The 15,999-nt window shown below is 47.0% G+C and overlaps 1 long non-coding RNA gene across 1 annotated transcript in view; it reads right to left on the bottom strand.

Annotated features, from left to right (window-relative positions):
* Nucleotides 1-15,768, bottom strand: part of LOC308463145 — a 795,191-nt gene extending 779,423 nt beyond the window's left edge. Inside the window, exon 1 of the long non-coding RNA XR_013979483.1 lies at nucleotides 14,763-15,768. This is a non-coding gene — a long non-coding RNA (uncharacterized lncRNA). The remainder of the gene's footprint in view (nucleotides 1-14,762) is intronic.
* Nucleotides 15,769-15,999: the final 231 nt, after the last annotated feature.

Here is a 15,999-nt window from a genome sequence, read left to right on the forward strand (position 1 = left end):
GTTTTTTCCGGATTTGTCCCAGAAAGGGTTACTTCTGGGTTTCGCCGCTCATGCATACACAGACGCACAAAATGACGTTACACGCATGCCCAGAAACAGCAGATCGCAACCCGCACGTGCGCAGATGCGGGTTCATTCTTTTCTTGTTGTGAACGGGCCTCCGGAATGGATCCCATTCGCAACCAGAGGTACCACTGTAGTGCCTTAGGCTCTGTCCTGTGGAACTCTCTGCCAATAGAGATTCAGTGGGCGCAGGGGCATAGCTAGCTGCTCAGGCACCCGGAGTGGCGGGGCGGGGTGAGCCGCCCACGGGGGTGCTGCAGCAAGCTGCCCACGGAGTCCGCCTGGCAGATGTAAGTCTCGCGCTGCCATTTTAGGCAGCACGGGGTCTTGAGCCACCGCGTCCCTCCCAGAAGAGACGCGTGGCTCAGGCGCGCTGTAGGCCAGGCCCCGCGGTAAGTGCCAACCCCCCTGCAGTGTGCTTTTTTGTCACCCCTCTCATGGATGACACCCGGGGCGGACCGCACCCCCCGCACCCCCTTTCCTACGCCCCTGAGTGGGCACCTTCTGTGCCAATTTATAGATGTCTGGTGAGAACTGTTCAACTCCACCAAGCCTGTGTAGGCAGTTAAGAGTACATCCTTCCACAATGGTCAACTGATGCCTGTTTTGAACTTTTAAAACTATTTTTATTGTATGGTTTATGTTTTTATTGCTGTGAACTGCTTTGATATGTTTTTTATGACACAACTGCATACACATATTTTAAACAAACAAACAAACAAACAAACAAAATACATTTCCAGAGTTCCTCATGAAGAGGGATTAATCATTAACCCACTCCAGGAAATGTAGCTGAGGGAAGGGAAGGGAAGTCTCCTCACAAGATAGAAAACAAGATATAAAACAATTGATTGAAATACAACTTTAAAACAAGATTAAAATACAACATTAAAATGCAGCCTCATTTCAGCAGAAACTCAAAAACTTTTTTGGGGATGAAAATGTCAAGTCTTCACCAAGGCTAACTATCCAGACTGGTCCTACGTGGGTCAGAAAAAAAGCCAGGGAAGTCCCCAAATAGGAGTTCCATTTCAGAAGGAAAAGGAAAGAGGGGGAGGGGATCAGGCTGGTTCCAAGCCAAAGGCCAGGTGGAACAACTCTGTCTTACAGGCCCTACAGAAAGAAATCAGATCCTGCAGGGCCCTGGTCTCATGAGACAGAGCGTTCCACCAGGCCGGGGCCAGTGTTGAAAAGGCCCTGGCTCTGGTTGAGGCTAATCTAACTTCCTTAGGGCCCAGGACCTCTAGGGTGTTGCTATATATGGACCTTAAGGTCCTCTGTGGGGCATACCGGGAGAGGCGGTCCCGTAGGTACGAGGGTCCTAGGGCTTTAATGGTCAAAACCAGCACCTTAAATCTGACCCTGTACTCCACCGGGAGCCAGTGCAGCTGGAAAAGCACTGGGTGAATATGCTCCCATGTCAGAGACCCCATGAGGAACCTCGCTGCAGCATTCTGCACCCGCTGGAGTTTTTGGGACAGCTTCAAGGGCAGCCCCGCATAGAGCGCATTACAGCAGTCAAGCCTGGAGGTGACCGTCGCATGGATCACTGTGGCCAGGTCGGGGCGGGAAAGGTAAGGGTCCGACTGCTTGATGCGGCGAAGGTATGGTGTGAATGTGACATAAAACTACATAGACCACTGGTCAGTGGATCGACAGGGCAAACACCAATGCAACTCTACACTGCGCAACCCTCCCCCAATTATTTTAAGCAAAAGCCACACACGGTAAAGCAGCCTCTGATGTCAACAAGGCGTCTTTTTCTTCTTACGTCGGGAATGTGTTCAAACGGCGCATCTTTGAGATGGAAATAACGAGGCCCTGGAGCCTCCTTTCCTTTCCCCACGCAAGCCAGCAGAACAGATCTATATTGTTTCCTTCACATCTAGAAGAAAATATTTGCTTATAAAGCAGCGTGTGTGTATACAGACCGGCGCTCCTTTTTGTGGAAGCGCTCCAGCCCTCTCCGCTAATGTGAGCGCCTGTAGAGTCCCGTCAGCATCCTCGCTACAAGCTACACTCAGCAAAGGGATTCATCTCAAGGTCTGAGAAAGGTGGGTGAGGGACTTGTTTATCCTCTGGTGCTCATAAGCCAGTGTCAATAATGTCCCTTAAAAGACAAGATGGGAAACTGAACCCACCAGCAGCGTTTGCTCATGAAAAAATCATGGGGAGCGACCTCAGGTCACGTCAAAACAAAGTGAGGCCCACTGACACCGGATCGGCTGGGTTCATTAATAAGTAAAGGAGGAAAGCGTCAATAATTCAATTCATAAACAGCATATTCTTTTATGCTGTGGTGCTGGCGGGAGCCCAGACCCTGTGCAGAAGTTGTGAGGGCCAGGGGGACCGTAGCATAAAGTGCAGGGACTTGTCAGGACAGCCCCACCTCCAAGGGGGACCTCTGCCTAGCCACGCCCCCAAAGACAGACCATAGCCCAGGGGGGTGGGAAACATTGTTAACCTGTGGAACTCCCTCCCACTGGAGGGCAGTGATGGTCACCGACTTGGACGGCTTTGAAAGAGATTTAGGCAAATTCAGATATGAAGTGGACCCTCTAGTTACGTACCGCTCTGGATACGTAACTTTTGGGTTATGAACATGTAACCCGTGTATACTTTCGGGTTTCGCCACGCACGCATGCGCAGAAGCGCTCTGCGCACCATGTGTGCAGAAGAGGCACCTCTGCCTGTGGACATTTCGGGTTGTGGACAGACCCCCGGAACGAATTTAATTCATATCCGGAGGGTCCACTGTATACATTTCACTGATTTTACAATCCTTTTGACATTTTGAAACTTGACATCCTTCCCCCTCTTTTTGCAGTTCCTTAAATTTGTTTTCAATATCTTCTGCATATCCAAATTCATTTAACTTACTCATTTATTTATCTTCTTTAAATATATACTCTTATATAACTGCAGGTTATTACAATAACCCTGCCAGTGTTTTTATCTGTTTACAATTTATCTGTAAATATTCAAGAAACCATTTCCATTCTTTTGTAAAAATAATAATTGTTACCTTGATTTCTTATTTTTCCGGTAAATTTTGCCATTTCTGCATATTCCACAAGTTTTTCCTATCCATTCTTCCTTTGCTGGGACTTCTTCTTCTTTCCATTTTTGGGCAAGTAACATTCTTGCTGCTGTAATTGTATACATGAATAAGTTTCTATACAATTTAGGTAGTTCTGTCCCTATAATTCCCAAGAGAAAGGCTTCTGGGTTTTTTTGCAAACATTATTTTGAACATATTTTTCATTTAATTGTATAACATTTCTCAGTAAGCTTTAACCTTACTGCAAGGCTGCCACATATGATGAAAGGAAACTTCTTTCTCTTTACATTTCCAACACTTATTTGATTTAGAGTTATACATTTTGTCAGTTTACTCGGTGTTAGATACCATCAATATATCATTTTCATATAATTTTCTCCTAAACCATAGCATGCTGTAACTTTTATATCCACATTCCATAATTGTTCCCATGTTTCCATGTCTATGGACCAATATTCATCTTTATCACTCCACCTTTGACAGGTGGGCAAGGGAAAGCACCTGTCAATCACTTGACGTCACAATGACATATCCAGCCTCTGCTTGGGATATTTTTCTCATTCTCTGATTTCCTCTGCGCTAATCAGTCCCAAACAGCAAAGCGTAGACCTATTTAAATTAAAGCACCAAACTTACTCAGGCTCATTCATCTCAGTGGGTCTTACTCAGAGCAAAACCTACTCGACTATCACCTCCAAATTTTAAACAAGATAATTTTAAATACATTGAAAGCATACTTAAAACAATGTAAAAATGTTTCAAAGCGATCACATATCTTTACACAGTGCTTTTTTCTGGGGGAGATGTAGGGGTACGCATACCCCTAAACATTTTGTGAATCTAACGGGAGAAGAAACTAATTTTTTTTCATTAAAAAAATTGTTTCTTCTCTAGCACGGTGAACCGTATGTTCCATTGCTATTCCCGATGTCCATTTACTGTATTTATTTTCCCCAATTTGAACGATAAAATGGTGATTTTCTTGAGTCAAAACGACAGTACCCCTAAACATTATTTTTAGGGGGGGGGAGCACTGCCTTTACAGTTACTGATTTGAAGGTGTTTGTGGAAAGTATCCACCAGTCATCAAATGCCTGAATTAGCAGGGCTGTCTTTTCAGCAGAAATTCATTAATGAGAGAGAGAGAGAGAGAGAGAGAGAGAGAGAGAGAGAGAGAGCGCTCACCTTGCAAATAATAATTAAAAACAACATTTGGGAGCATCAGGAATAATGTTTGGCTGGATCCAAAAATTGTTTCATTGTTATATATATTTTTTCCTTCACTGGGGTTCTCATTTGTTTAATTGGGATTTTTTTTTTGTAATCTAGCTTAACTGGAAAATGAAAAAACGATGACATTTTACAGGCTGTTAGTCTTCTAAGTGGACTGTGCCTTATGGTATTTAAAAACTGTTTTGCAAACAGCCAAGTTATTTTACATTGGTGGGGGGGAAGGTTGCCAAGTTTCACGCGTGTGAGAACAGAACCCCCCCCCCCCCACTGTACTGCTGAACATTTCTTCTGAATATGCTCCATTGTAGAGATGCCAAATATTTGCCATGCGTCGCTTCTCCAAATTTCCCAGGGTGCAAATTTCTCATCCCTTGCAAATTATATCAGCTGGGAAACTTGGCAGCTTGGATAGGCTGGGTGATGGAACTGGGGGTTAGGGAAGGGTATTTTTAATTTTTGCTTTATTTGATTCTTTCTTGGCTTCTCATGACTTTCCATTGCGAAATGAGGAACATATTTAATCAGAGCGGCAGGGAGGTATGCTAGGCTGGGAGGGCGAAGCTTCGCCATCTACGTACTCATCCCGTGAATAATGAAAAGGGGCATTTCATTGTACGGCTCACCAGACTGGGCCAAGCCTGACATTTTCTTTTTATTTATTTGGATTTTATGTATTTAATACACCCTTGGGTTGGGCATATTAACCTCAAAGCGGTTTCTAAAAAAGATAAAACAATCAAATCGCCAATAAGGAAAATTAACGGCAATAATTTTAAATGTTCGAAATAGATTAAAACTTGCACCAGCTTCCTAAGTATCTGGGTAGGTAAAAGGTAAAGGGACCCCTGACCATTAGGTCCAGTCGTGGCCGACTCTGGGGTTGCGGTGCTCATCTCGCTTTATTGGCCGAGGGAGCCGGCGTACAGCTCCCGGGTCATGTGGCCAGCATGACTAAGCCGCTTCTGGCAAACCAGAGCAGCGCATGGAAACACTGTTTACCTTCCCGCCAGAGTGGTACCTATTTATCTACTTGCACTTTGACGTGCTTTCGAACTGCCACGTTGGCAGGAGCAGGGACCAAGCACTGGAGCTCACCCTGTCGTGGGGATTCGAACCTCCGACCTTCTGATCGGCAAGCCCTAGGCTCTGTGGTTTAACCCACAGCGCCACCCGTGTCCCAGTATCTGGGTAGGCTTGTCTAAAGAATGTTTTTTTGCAGGCACTGGAAATAGTGTAGTGAAAGTGCCTGCCAGGTGTCAATAGGTAGGGAGTTCCAAAGTGTAAATGCTGCTGCATGAATAGACTGATTTCTCAGAAAAGTTTCATTGATCAAAGCCGCCAAGTGGGCATATCTTCTTCTTCTTTGGTGATCCTTCTTAGCCAAGTAAGATTGTCTTCCACAAGCATGATCTTAACAATGAGTCCGTAAGTGACTGTGGAGGCCAATTCTGGACCCACACATCCTTCCACAGTGGGGACATTGGTTTCCGGGTGGGAGTTGATCACGGTGTGGATTTGCCAAGCATGCCTTCCTCTTAGCACGTTTCTCCCTTTTGTCCTGAGTTTGAGTGTCTTCAAAGCCCATAACACCTTTGGTAAAGGCTGTTCTCCAATTGGAGCACTCGCAAGTCAGTTTTTCCCAACTGTTGGTATTTATACTACATTTTTAAAGATTTGCCTTGAGAGAAGAAGAAGAGTTTGGATTTGATATCCTGCTTTAATACTACCCGAAAGTGTCTCAATGCGGCTCACAATCTCCTTTCCCTTCCTCCCCCACAGCAAACACTCTGTGAGGTGAGTGGGGCTGAGAGACTTCAGAGAAGCGTGACTGGCCCAAGGTCACCCAGCAGCTGCATGTGGAGGAGCGGGGAAGCGAACCCGGTTCACCAGATTACGAGTCTACCGCTCTTAACCACTACACCACACTGGCTCTTTTGTTGAACCTCTTTTGTTGACCACCAGCATTACGCTTTCCATTTTTAAGTGAGCATATACGGGGCAAGACGACCTTGACATGAAGGGAAAGATAGCAGACCACTCCATTGCAGCTTCTCCCTTTCCCTGGGCATTTTTCTCTGGCATTGCATGAACCCCCATGGAGTCAGGATGGATACTGGGAAATGCTTCCCAGAGTACTTGACTCTCATCTCTTCTTGGGTATTGCTGGGATCTGTGTGTGTGTCTGCCCCCTGTGGCAAGCCACTGAATTTCAAGGCTGCAGCTTTTCAGCAAGCTGTATAGGGCAGGGTTCAGCAAACCTTTTCAGGAGGAGGCCAGTCCACTGTCCCTCAGGGGGGCCGGATCCACACTCTCCCGAAAGGACCCCCGCACACCGCCACTCATGCCGCAGCCACTGACACCACCTCGTCTTCTGCAGTGTTGTCTCCCAGTTGACGCCGCTTCCTCCCGCTCGGCTCTTGGCCATACATGGCCGCCTCAGCGGGAAGGAAGGGACGTCACCCAGAGGTGCCCACGGCTTCAGATTGGCTGCAGGAGCTTCCTGCAGCCAATCTGAAGCTGTGCCAGTGTCACGGAAGTCAGTCCCCGCACAGCAAGGCCTCTGCACCGCGCCAGTTTAGCGCAAGGACTGACAGAGCGGGCCGCAGGGTCCGTGGGCCGGATTTACGAGCCCAGTGGGCCGCGTCCAGGCCATAGTTTGCCGACCCCTGGTATAGAGTTTAGGATTGGACTGTGGTCACGTGACGTCCACGCTAAAAGCAGCTACAGTGGTACCTCTGGTTGCGAACGGGATCCGTTCCGGAGGCGTGGGTTGTGATTCGCCGCTTCTGCGCATGCGTGTGATGTCATTTTGCGTGTCTGCGCATGCATGAGCAGCAAAACCTAGAAGTAACCCTTTCTGGTACTTCCAGGTCGCCACGGGATGTAACCTGAAAGAACGTAACATAAAGCAAAGGTAACATGAGGTATGACTGTATTATACCACTTGAACAGTCCTGGTTTCCCCCCTGCAAAGAATCATGGGAACGGTAGTTAAGGGTGCTCTGTGAGGATTCTCTCTCAGCACCTTAAGCAAACTACACTTCCCAGGATTCTTCCATTCTCTTCTCTCCACACTTCCTACCCTATAGCTGTGACCCAGGATTGGCCAAAGTATGGGAGCTGCTTGCCCAGGGGTTCCCCATCATGGGGAAGGACAAGAGCTCTATGATAGAGCACCTGTGTTGCGTGCATATCAACATAATAAGAGCTTGCTGGGTCGGGTCAATGGCCCATCACCAGGTTCCTGTGGGAAACCAGAAAGCAGGATTTGAGCACGTGTGCCCTCCCGACTCCTGCAGTTTCCTGCCACTGGTATTCAGAAGCATTGTTGCGTCCAAGTGTGGAGGCAGGGCAGAGTCACCAGGCCTAGTCGGCATCAATAGCCATCTCCTCCATGAACTGGTCCAGCCCCCTTCTGATGTTCTTACGTTCCCATATGAACAGTCATGTGCACCAGGCAGTGTGCAGCTCACAAATCCTGCTCAGGCAGAGGAGTTTCAGCTGCCGAGCAGTGCTCAGCCCTTCCAGCGCTACGGAAGAGGAGTAGAGGAGGCTTCGATCTTCTTTTGCACGGCAAGTTTGACATGCACAAGGCCGTTGGGAGATAGCCACACAAAGCCACCCGAGAAACAAATGGCCGATATAAATCCTGGCTCTCGATGGGGGTAACGGCCGCAGAGATGGCGCCACATTGCCGAGAAGGACAGAAATGGGCAGTAAAGAAAATGCACAGCCATCTGAGCGGCGTGATCTTGTGCGATACGGTATGGGAATGAAACTGCGACGGAGCTGACGTGTGGCAGGTGGGAGGCTGCAGGAAGCGGGAGATAGCTGTCTCCACGGGCTCAGCAGGGGCCCACGTTAACATTAATAACTCGTTTGTTAAAGAGAAGGGACCGGATCATCACGGTGCAGCAAATTGCTTCTTTATGGCGTCGCTGCCAGTTTGTTCCAGCGCAGCCCATTTTCCCTCTTTCTCCTCATTCCACCCCCCAGCCCCTCAAACTGAAACAAAAGGACAACAGAAGCACCTGAGTTGCTGGAGGGCAGAACTGTGAATCAGGAGCTCTGCTGGGACTGAAAGTGAAGCCGTGGCTTAATGGAACGAGCTGCTTCCTTATTATATGTAATAATTGAACCCTGTCTCCTAGAAGAGAACCAGCAGGGGCTGCAACAAAATGTTGTGGCATGAACGGCCTCTGCTCACTGTCACTGGCCTTGTCTGTCAGTCATGACCTCAACAGGCAGGCAGCTTTCTATGGCTGCTGAACATCCTCAGGCCCCAGTGGCTTGCTTTGGACTTGTTGCCTCTTCTTCCAGAGCTTATTGTTTCTAGAGTTCGTTTGTTTATTTGTTTGTTTTGGTATTCCTGCAAACACTGGAATTGCCTCAACTTGCCTCTTGGCTATTTTGTCATGGGCACAGTGTCTACAACATTTAGGACCAGGGGAAAACTGTTCAGGCTCCCTTGTTGTTTTCTTCCAACTGCCAAGAACTGCATTTTAGCTACTTTTACTAGTACAGTGGTACCTTGGTTGTCAAACTTAATCCATTCCAGGAGTCCGTTCGACTCCTGGAATGGTTCAACAACCAAGGGTGGCTTCCGATTGGCTGCAGGAGCTTCCTGCACTCAATCGGAAGCCGTGGAAGCTGTGTTGGACGTTCGACTTCCGAAAAACATTTGCAAACAAGAACACTCACTTCCAGGTTTGCGGCTTTCAGGAGCTGATTTGTTCAGGAGCCAAGCCGTTCGACAACCAAGGTACCACTGTACTGGAATTTATTTTTGCATGCTGTTACATTTGCTATTAGGGACGCGGGTGGCGCTGTGGGTTAAACCACAGAGCCTAGGGCTTGCCGATCAGAAGGTCGGCGGTTTGAATCCCTGCGATGGGGTGAGCTCCTGTTGCTCGAACCCTGCTCCTGCCAACCTAGCAGTTCAAAAGCACGTTAAAGTGCAAGTAGATAAATAGGTACCGCTCCAGTGGGAAGGTAAACAGCGTTTCCGTGCGCTGCTCTGGTTTGCCAGAAGTGGCCACATGACCCGGAAGCTGTACGCCGGCTCCCTCAGCCAATAAAGCAAAATGAGTGCTGCAACCCCAGAGTCGTCCACGACTGGACCTAATGGTCAGGGTACCTTTACATTTGCTATTAGGTAACAATCAGTGCTATTTTTCTAGAAAAAGAGGTGCTGGAACTCACCACGACGCCTCCCTTGTTCTCTTATAATGGCAATGGCACCCACCTGAAAGGTGCCGGAACTGAGTTCTGGTGAGTTCTGACTGAAAAAAAAAAAGCCCTGGCAGCAATTATAATATTATTTCTTATTGCTGTTGATACAAAATTATTCTTGTGATTACTGATTTTTGCGAGGTATTGCTGTTCCTGTTGTTGTAAACTGCTTTGAGCAAAGTGGGAAGGCCCCTACGAAGCAGGGATGTTGACCTGTTGACCTGCTTCTGTTCCTCCCTCTTCAATTCTTGCCTGGTCCTGGAGTCCAGTGGCGCAGAGAAGAGGAGGTGCAGAAGCGCTTGACTCTGCACCAGCTTGACCCATCTCTCCCTCTTCCTGCACCTGTACTTCACTCTCCACTCTTGCAGCTTCTTCTGCCTCTGACTCTCATCTCCTGGCTGTTACAGGTTCCCCCAGATCAGTGATTCCTCCTTCCAAATCCATCTCCAACCCCCTTCACCTGGTGCCCACTCATCTGTGGGATTGATCCATGAGAGGCAGTCAAGTACAACATTCCTTGTAATGCTAGAAAAGACATGCGAGGGAAAGTTTGGTCCAGCCACTTGAAAACTTCCTGTTCCTCCTGGCTGGAGCATCCTTCCTTTTGCATGTGATAGAAGGTGGGCATGATCTAACCTGTCCAGGTAACAAAAGGATGAGTCATGCAGCACACCTCTCTCTTTTTTACTTCCTTCTTCGTTTGACCAGCTTTTAGTTAGGACTGCTCTGCTAGCTCTCAGCTAGCAGGAGCACTGGGATTATTCCCCCATATGGGGTAGATCTGCATGTACATATTTGTAACTAAGTCTGCCTTCAGGAATCCAACTGTGAACTGATGTGAGTAAACTTATTTTATCTACTTTGAATAAGATTGTCGCGTCTTTATTATTTTAAGAGGGATTTGAGGGAACTTACCAGGAACGTACAATTCAATCTGAGACAGATTGAATTGTATAATAGTGAGAGGCTCACACGAGCCTGCAACCAGCTGTCTGCTGTGCATGTAAAAAGGGGAATGTACCGTAACTCTGCTAAGTAAAGGAACTTGCTAGCGCAAGTTAGGAAGGATATTAATAAACAGTATATCCTCTCCTGCCACCCTGAACATTCCCACATCATAAGTATCCGGCCCTTTATCCTCTGTGTCCAGCCTGACACCAACTACCTTAGGGACTCCACTCTGGATCTGTGTAGCATTTACTTCTAAAGATGTCCCACAAGGCAGCGGGTATGGATTGCTCCCCAGCGTTTACTGTCAAAGCCTTTATCACAAATGAATATAGCCACAAGGCATGGATTCTTCTTCTTCTTCATTCTATTTCTATACTGCTTCATATTTTAAAGAACAAATCTCAAAGCCGATTAAAACATGTTAAAACATCAAATAAGACTATCCAGAATAAAACTCATTCAAGCTTCAAGGAAAATATTTTCAGATCCTCATCTAAGTGACATTTTGAATTTTCCTTCTCCTAGATATTCTACCTTCCCAGGTGGACGAGCTCCATCTGCCCCTTGCTTCCCTCTACAGCTCATGCAGAAACCATATTCTTGAGCATTGGACCCACTATTTGTTTCACCTGCTCAACCCACTGGAGCCTGTGTTTCCACCTGGGCTATTCGATGTTTCTTTCCATAGAGGAGGGTGGGTTTGGAGGAGCGTTTTCTGGATGGAATCACAGGCTTAAGGGAAAACGCTTCGAAACCTTTTCAGGTCTTTCCCAGGACACCGGCTCTCTGAAGGGCCTTCTTTGCCTTCTCGCAAATCAATGCTTTCAGTTGTTCTCTTTGGAGAGCCGCGGACAACCTTGAGTTCCAAGCTGCAATGATGATGCTGTCTACGTCACTCCAATCACTGTTGAGGCAACAGAATGCCTGTCGGCAAGGTGAGAGAGAGAGAGAGAGAGGGAGAGAGAGGCACCTCACCCTTTACTTGCCAAACCCGGTCTTTTTGAACTGCAGGTACGCACCAGGTGGAAGATGCATTAGAGCAGAGAACAGGGAGGGGTGTGTGTCTCTTGCAGGAACATATCCTGGCATTTGCCACCAGGAAAGAGAGAAAGAGAATATCACAAAGGGATTTCTCAGGGAATAGGGAATCAGATTGCCCCAAAGATGGAGGGACGACCCATTGGTGGGGTTCCTGAGCCAGAAGTGGGGTGGAATTGCAAGGAAAGGGCCTGGAGCTTGAACATCATTGAGGGAGGGGTCAATGATGTATATGCAGGGGTGTCTATCAGTTCACTTGCAAGGGGAAAGTATGCAATGGATCTGGGCTGCTTCATCATTGGGCAGGAGGCCACACAGCGGGGAAGGTTATAGGAGAAGTGGCCTAGCAACATGGGACACACACACACACCCCCATCCCAAGACAGCAGCAGTCATTCTAACATATAGCAAGCACCTTCAGTTTAGGAAGGATCTGGCAGGAAAGACCCAGGAGATTTGAGACCCCAGAGCAGGCAAGCCTGAGCTAGCCAGACCCAGAGTCTAACCTGGTCCTAGGCAAATTCTTCTAGGGTCCCTGACCATCAAACACCCACAGCCTCTTAGCATTTCCCAGATACCCTGAACCCAACACTCCACCATCCTCCAGGTCTTCAGCTTCTGTTTTAACTCCCCAGTTCCAGGGGCATGGTTAGAAGGTTCGTCCCCTCCTTCCATGTCAGCCCCCAAATCTTCTGCCCCTTCCCATCCCTTTCGTTTTTTTGCCCCCTTGCTTGCATGGCAGCTGGGTTCTCTGCAAAGCACACATCCCAACACCTGACACCTTGATTTGCCCAGAGAGTGCCATGCGTATAAATCAGTTTATGCAAATGACATGCAAATTTATGTCCTGAGTCCTTGAAGCACCTAGCAATGCCCCTGCCATGTGTAGCCACAACCTAGGCTGAGCCAATGCACACCATGCATTGAAAGCATATGGAAATTACAATGAACCCTTGGGACTGAAGTTTACCCTTCACAGAGCCAGTGTTCCCAGCACCCTTAAAAATCTAAGGTCCCAGGATTCTACATTTATAATATAATTTGTTAATTGCATTGTATTTACATAGAGCAAAGGGAAGCCTAGAGCAATTAGATATATTTTAATTTAGGTAATCTATAGGGGAAGAAATGGAGGCAGTGAGAGATTTTACTTTCTTGGGCTCCATGATCACTGCAGATGGTGACAGCTGCCACGAAATTAAAAGACGCCTGCTACTTGAGAGAAAAGCAATGACAAACCTAGACAGCATCTTAAAAAGCAGAGACATCACCTTGCCAACAAAGGTCCATATTGTTAAAGCTATAGTTTTCCCAGTAGTGATGTATGGAAGTGAGAGCTGGACCATAAAGAAGGCTGATCGCCAAAGAATTGATGCTTTTGAATTATGGTCTGGAGGAGACTCTGGAGAGTTCCATGGACTGCAAGAAGATCAAACCTCTCCATTCTGAAGGAAATCAGCCCTGAGTGCTCACTGGAAGGACAGATCCTGAAGCTGAGGCTCCAATACTTCGGCCACCTCATGAGAAGAGAAGACTCTCTGGAAAAGACCCTGATGATGGAGGGCACAAGGAGAAGGGGATGACAGAGGACGAGATGGTTGGACACTGTTCTCGAAGCTACCAGCATGAGTCTGACCAAACTGCGGGAGGCAGTGGAAGACAGGAGTGCCTGGCGTGCTCTGGTCCATGGGGTCACGAAGAGTCGGACATGACTAAACGACTAAACAGCAACAACAATCTATGTAATAGGCTTATGTTAGAAAATGAATATGGATTTCAAATTTGATGTTTGTAAAAAATTTTGGTTTTGAAATATATTTTTTTTTAAAAAAAAAAAACTAAGGTCCCAGGATTCTTTGGGACAAAATCATGTGCTTTAAATGCATGGTGCATATGCAGCCTTAGTCTACTGTGGGCAGGTCCACACAAAAGAACATCAGGTGCCCATTTCATGCACATTCCTCCTACCAAGAATCACAAGAACTGCAATTTCCCCCTACAACTCCCAGCAAACTCAACAAACTACAGTTCCCAGGATTCTTTGGGCAGAGGTCAAGTATTTTAAATGTGTGCTGGGCGTGCTTGAAATGTATGGCATGGATCCGCCCAGGGTCACGCAAGGACAGGGCAAGCCCCTCAGCTCACACTCAGTTACCCCCAGTGACCTGACTGTCAGTATCTTCATCAGCTCACAGGCAGAGGTACCTGGCCTCCCCCGAGGCAATTGAGCGAGATACTGTGGTTACCGTCCGTCTGCGACCTCCGGCAGGCTAGGTAAACAAACCGGCGATCCTCCTCAAACGTGAGCAGGACACACCCTCCTCCTTCCTCCCTCCCTGCATTCCTTCCCAGGGAGGGGAAGAAGAGACAGACAGGAGTCCTTTCTACATGTTTTATTCCTGTCATTCAACAGTACATAGAAATGTGACTGTTCCCTTCAGACTCCATCAGAAGAGTCTCACACTCCTCCCCTGTACTTCCAGTACAGGTCAGATGACACACTGAGCTAACATCCGGTGCTCAGTACAGAGAATAGGCTCCACCTTTTCTCCAACAGTACATCTGCACTGTTTTGCATTCCAGCCATCTGGAGCTGGCTTTTGCCTTGCTGCTTTTTCCTGACATCCTCCCCCAAAAGCATCAATTGGCAAAACATGATCCAGAGAAGAGAACAAACAGTTGTTATACATATAACAGTCCCCTGTTGTTTCAGTTCCACCCTTGGAACTCCCCACCACTGGTTCTACCAGTGTACCTCTCTGGTTGTCTGGCTTCCAAGGAATGAGTGCTTCTGCATTACCTTGGCTAGCTACTCTCTGTTGTGTCTTTGTCTCTGACTTAGACACTGCTTCAACCTGCTTTGAGTTGTTAACAATAGCAACACATGCAACAGCTAAGTTAGCAAACTCTTTTGAGTACCTCTTTGATGGTACACCCTTTGTAACTCTCTCAGACCTGCGTATGAGGTTCTGATCCTCTGTGCTCACTGGTTCAACCTCTGGACTTTGTTGAGAACCAGTAGCAATCAGTGGTTCTTCCTTCACCTGTGAAGGTCTATCCATTGTGTGAGATTTCCTCTCAATGACTGTTTCACCTGAGCTCTCTGAGCTATCACTGTCATTATCATCAGTACCACTGTAATCTGTGACATCAGAAAAATCATCATCATCATCTGAATCGTCACCTGTGGGAAATGTCTGTACTACCCGCTCTTGCTTTGGAGCACTCTCTAGGAACTTTGTGAGAATCACCTGACCAGATTCAGACAAAATTACTCTGTAGAGACCCTTTTCATAACCCACAAAAATGCCTCTGGCATTCTTTACTCCACCTGGAGCTTCTGTTCTCACATGAGACCCGAAAACCTTAAAATAGGCAACAGAAGGTTTTCTATTGAACAGCTTCTCAAAAGGAGAACATCCCAACTCTGTTGAGACTTTTCTCAACCACACATGAAGATAGGACGCTAGCGATTCGGCCCAATATTCATGTGACAAACGTGAACTCAGCAATTGCGCATTCATTCCCTTTTGCAATTCTTTGTTCACTCTCACACAGACCCCCCTGTTCCACGCTTCTTGCGAAACTGCCACTTTGTGGTCTATCCCTTTTCCATCCAGGAACTTCTGAAACTTCTGTAACAGAAAAATTTGCTTCTCATCTATAAAAAGACAATCAATGTTAGCATCATGCATATTTTTAACCTTGTCACAAAACTCCTGAAACTTTTCTAAAGTTTCATGCGGTTTCTCCATCATATAAACCCAAGAATAATTAGTGAAACAATCCACACACAAAAGGTAATACTTTGCACTGCCTCTAGATGGTTCTAGAGGACCAATCACATCAGCATACACCCGCTGAAATGCTCTGTCGACCTTCTTCGTCACCTTCCTGGTGCTCACACGGGTCACACCTGCAAGAGAGATTTCGTTAGAAACAGAAGAATTACATTTCATGTAATCACTTTGATCAAAAGTCAACAAATACAGTCCATCTTTCTCTTTGGCAGTAAGAAACAGTTCTCCATCTTTGTAGATCTTGCAGCTTTTAGCATCATAGGACAGTTTCAGTCCTTTCTTTGCAATCTGCGACATGCTCAGCAGATTAAATCTCAGTTCTGGAACCAGGTAAACATCACTTATAGTCAAGTTCAGACTCTCAAGAAACACAGTCCCAATTCCAGTCGCTTCCAACTCTTGATCGTTGGGCTGTTTCACAGTGAAGCTTTGCTTCTTCAACGTCGAAAATAGTCCTCTGTGCGGGCACATATGAACCGTTGAGCCCGTGTCAATTATGAACGAGTTCCCAACATCTGGCGTGGTTCCTTTCGCCATCATAGCCTTTGCAGGTTTCACCTGGCACTTGGTACGGCTTTTGCCTGACGCCTCAGGCTTCGTAGAGCTGCTCTTTGCTCCTCT

The sequence above is a fragment of the Podarcis pityusensis genome, assembly GCF_964106645.2.
Source record: "Podarcis pityusensis genome assembly, chromosome: 14".
Classification (NCBI taxonomy): Eukaryota; Metazoa; Chordata; class Lepidosauria; order Squamata; family Lacertidae; genus Podarcis; species Podarcis pityusensis.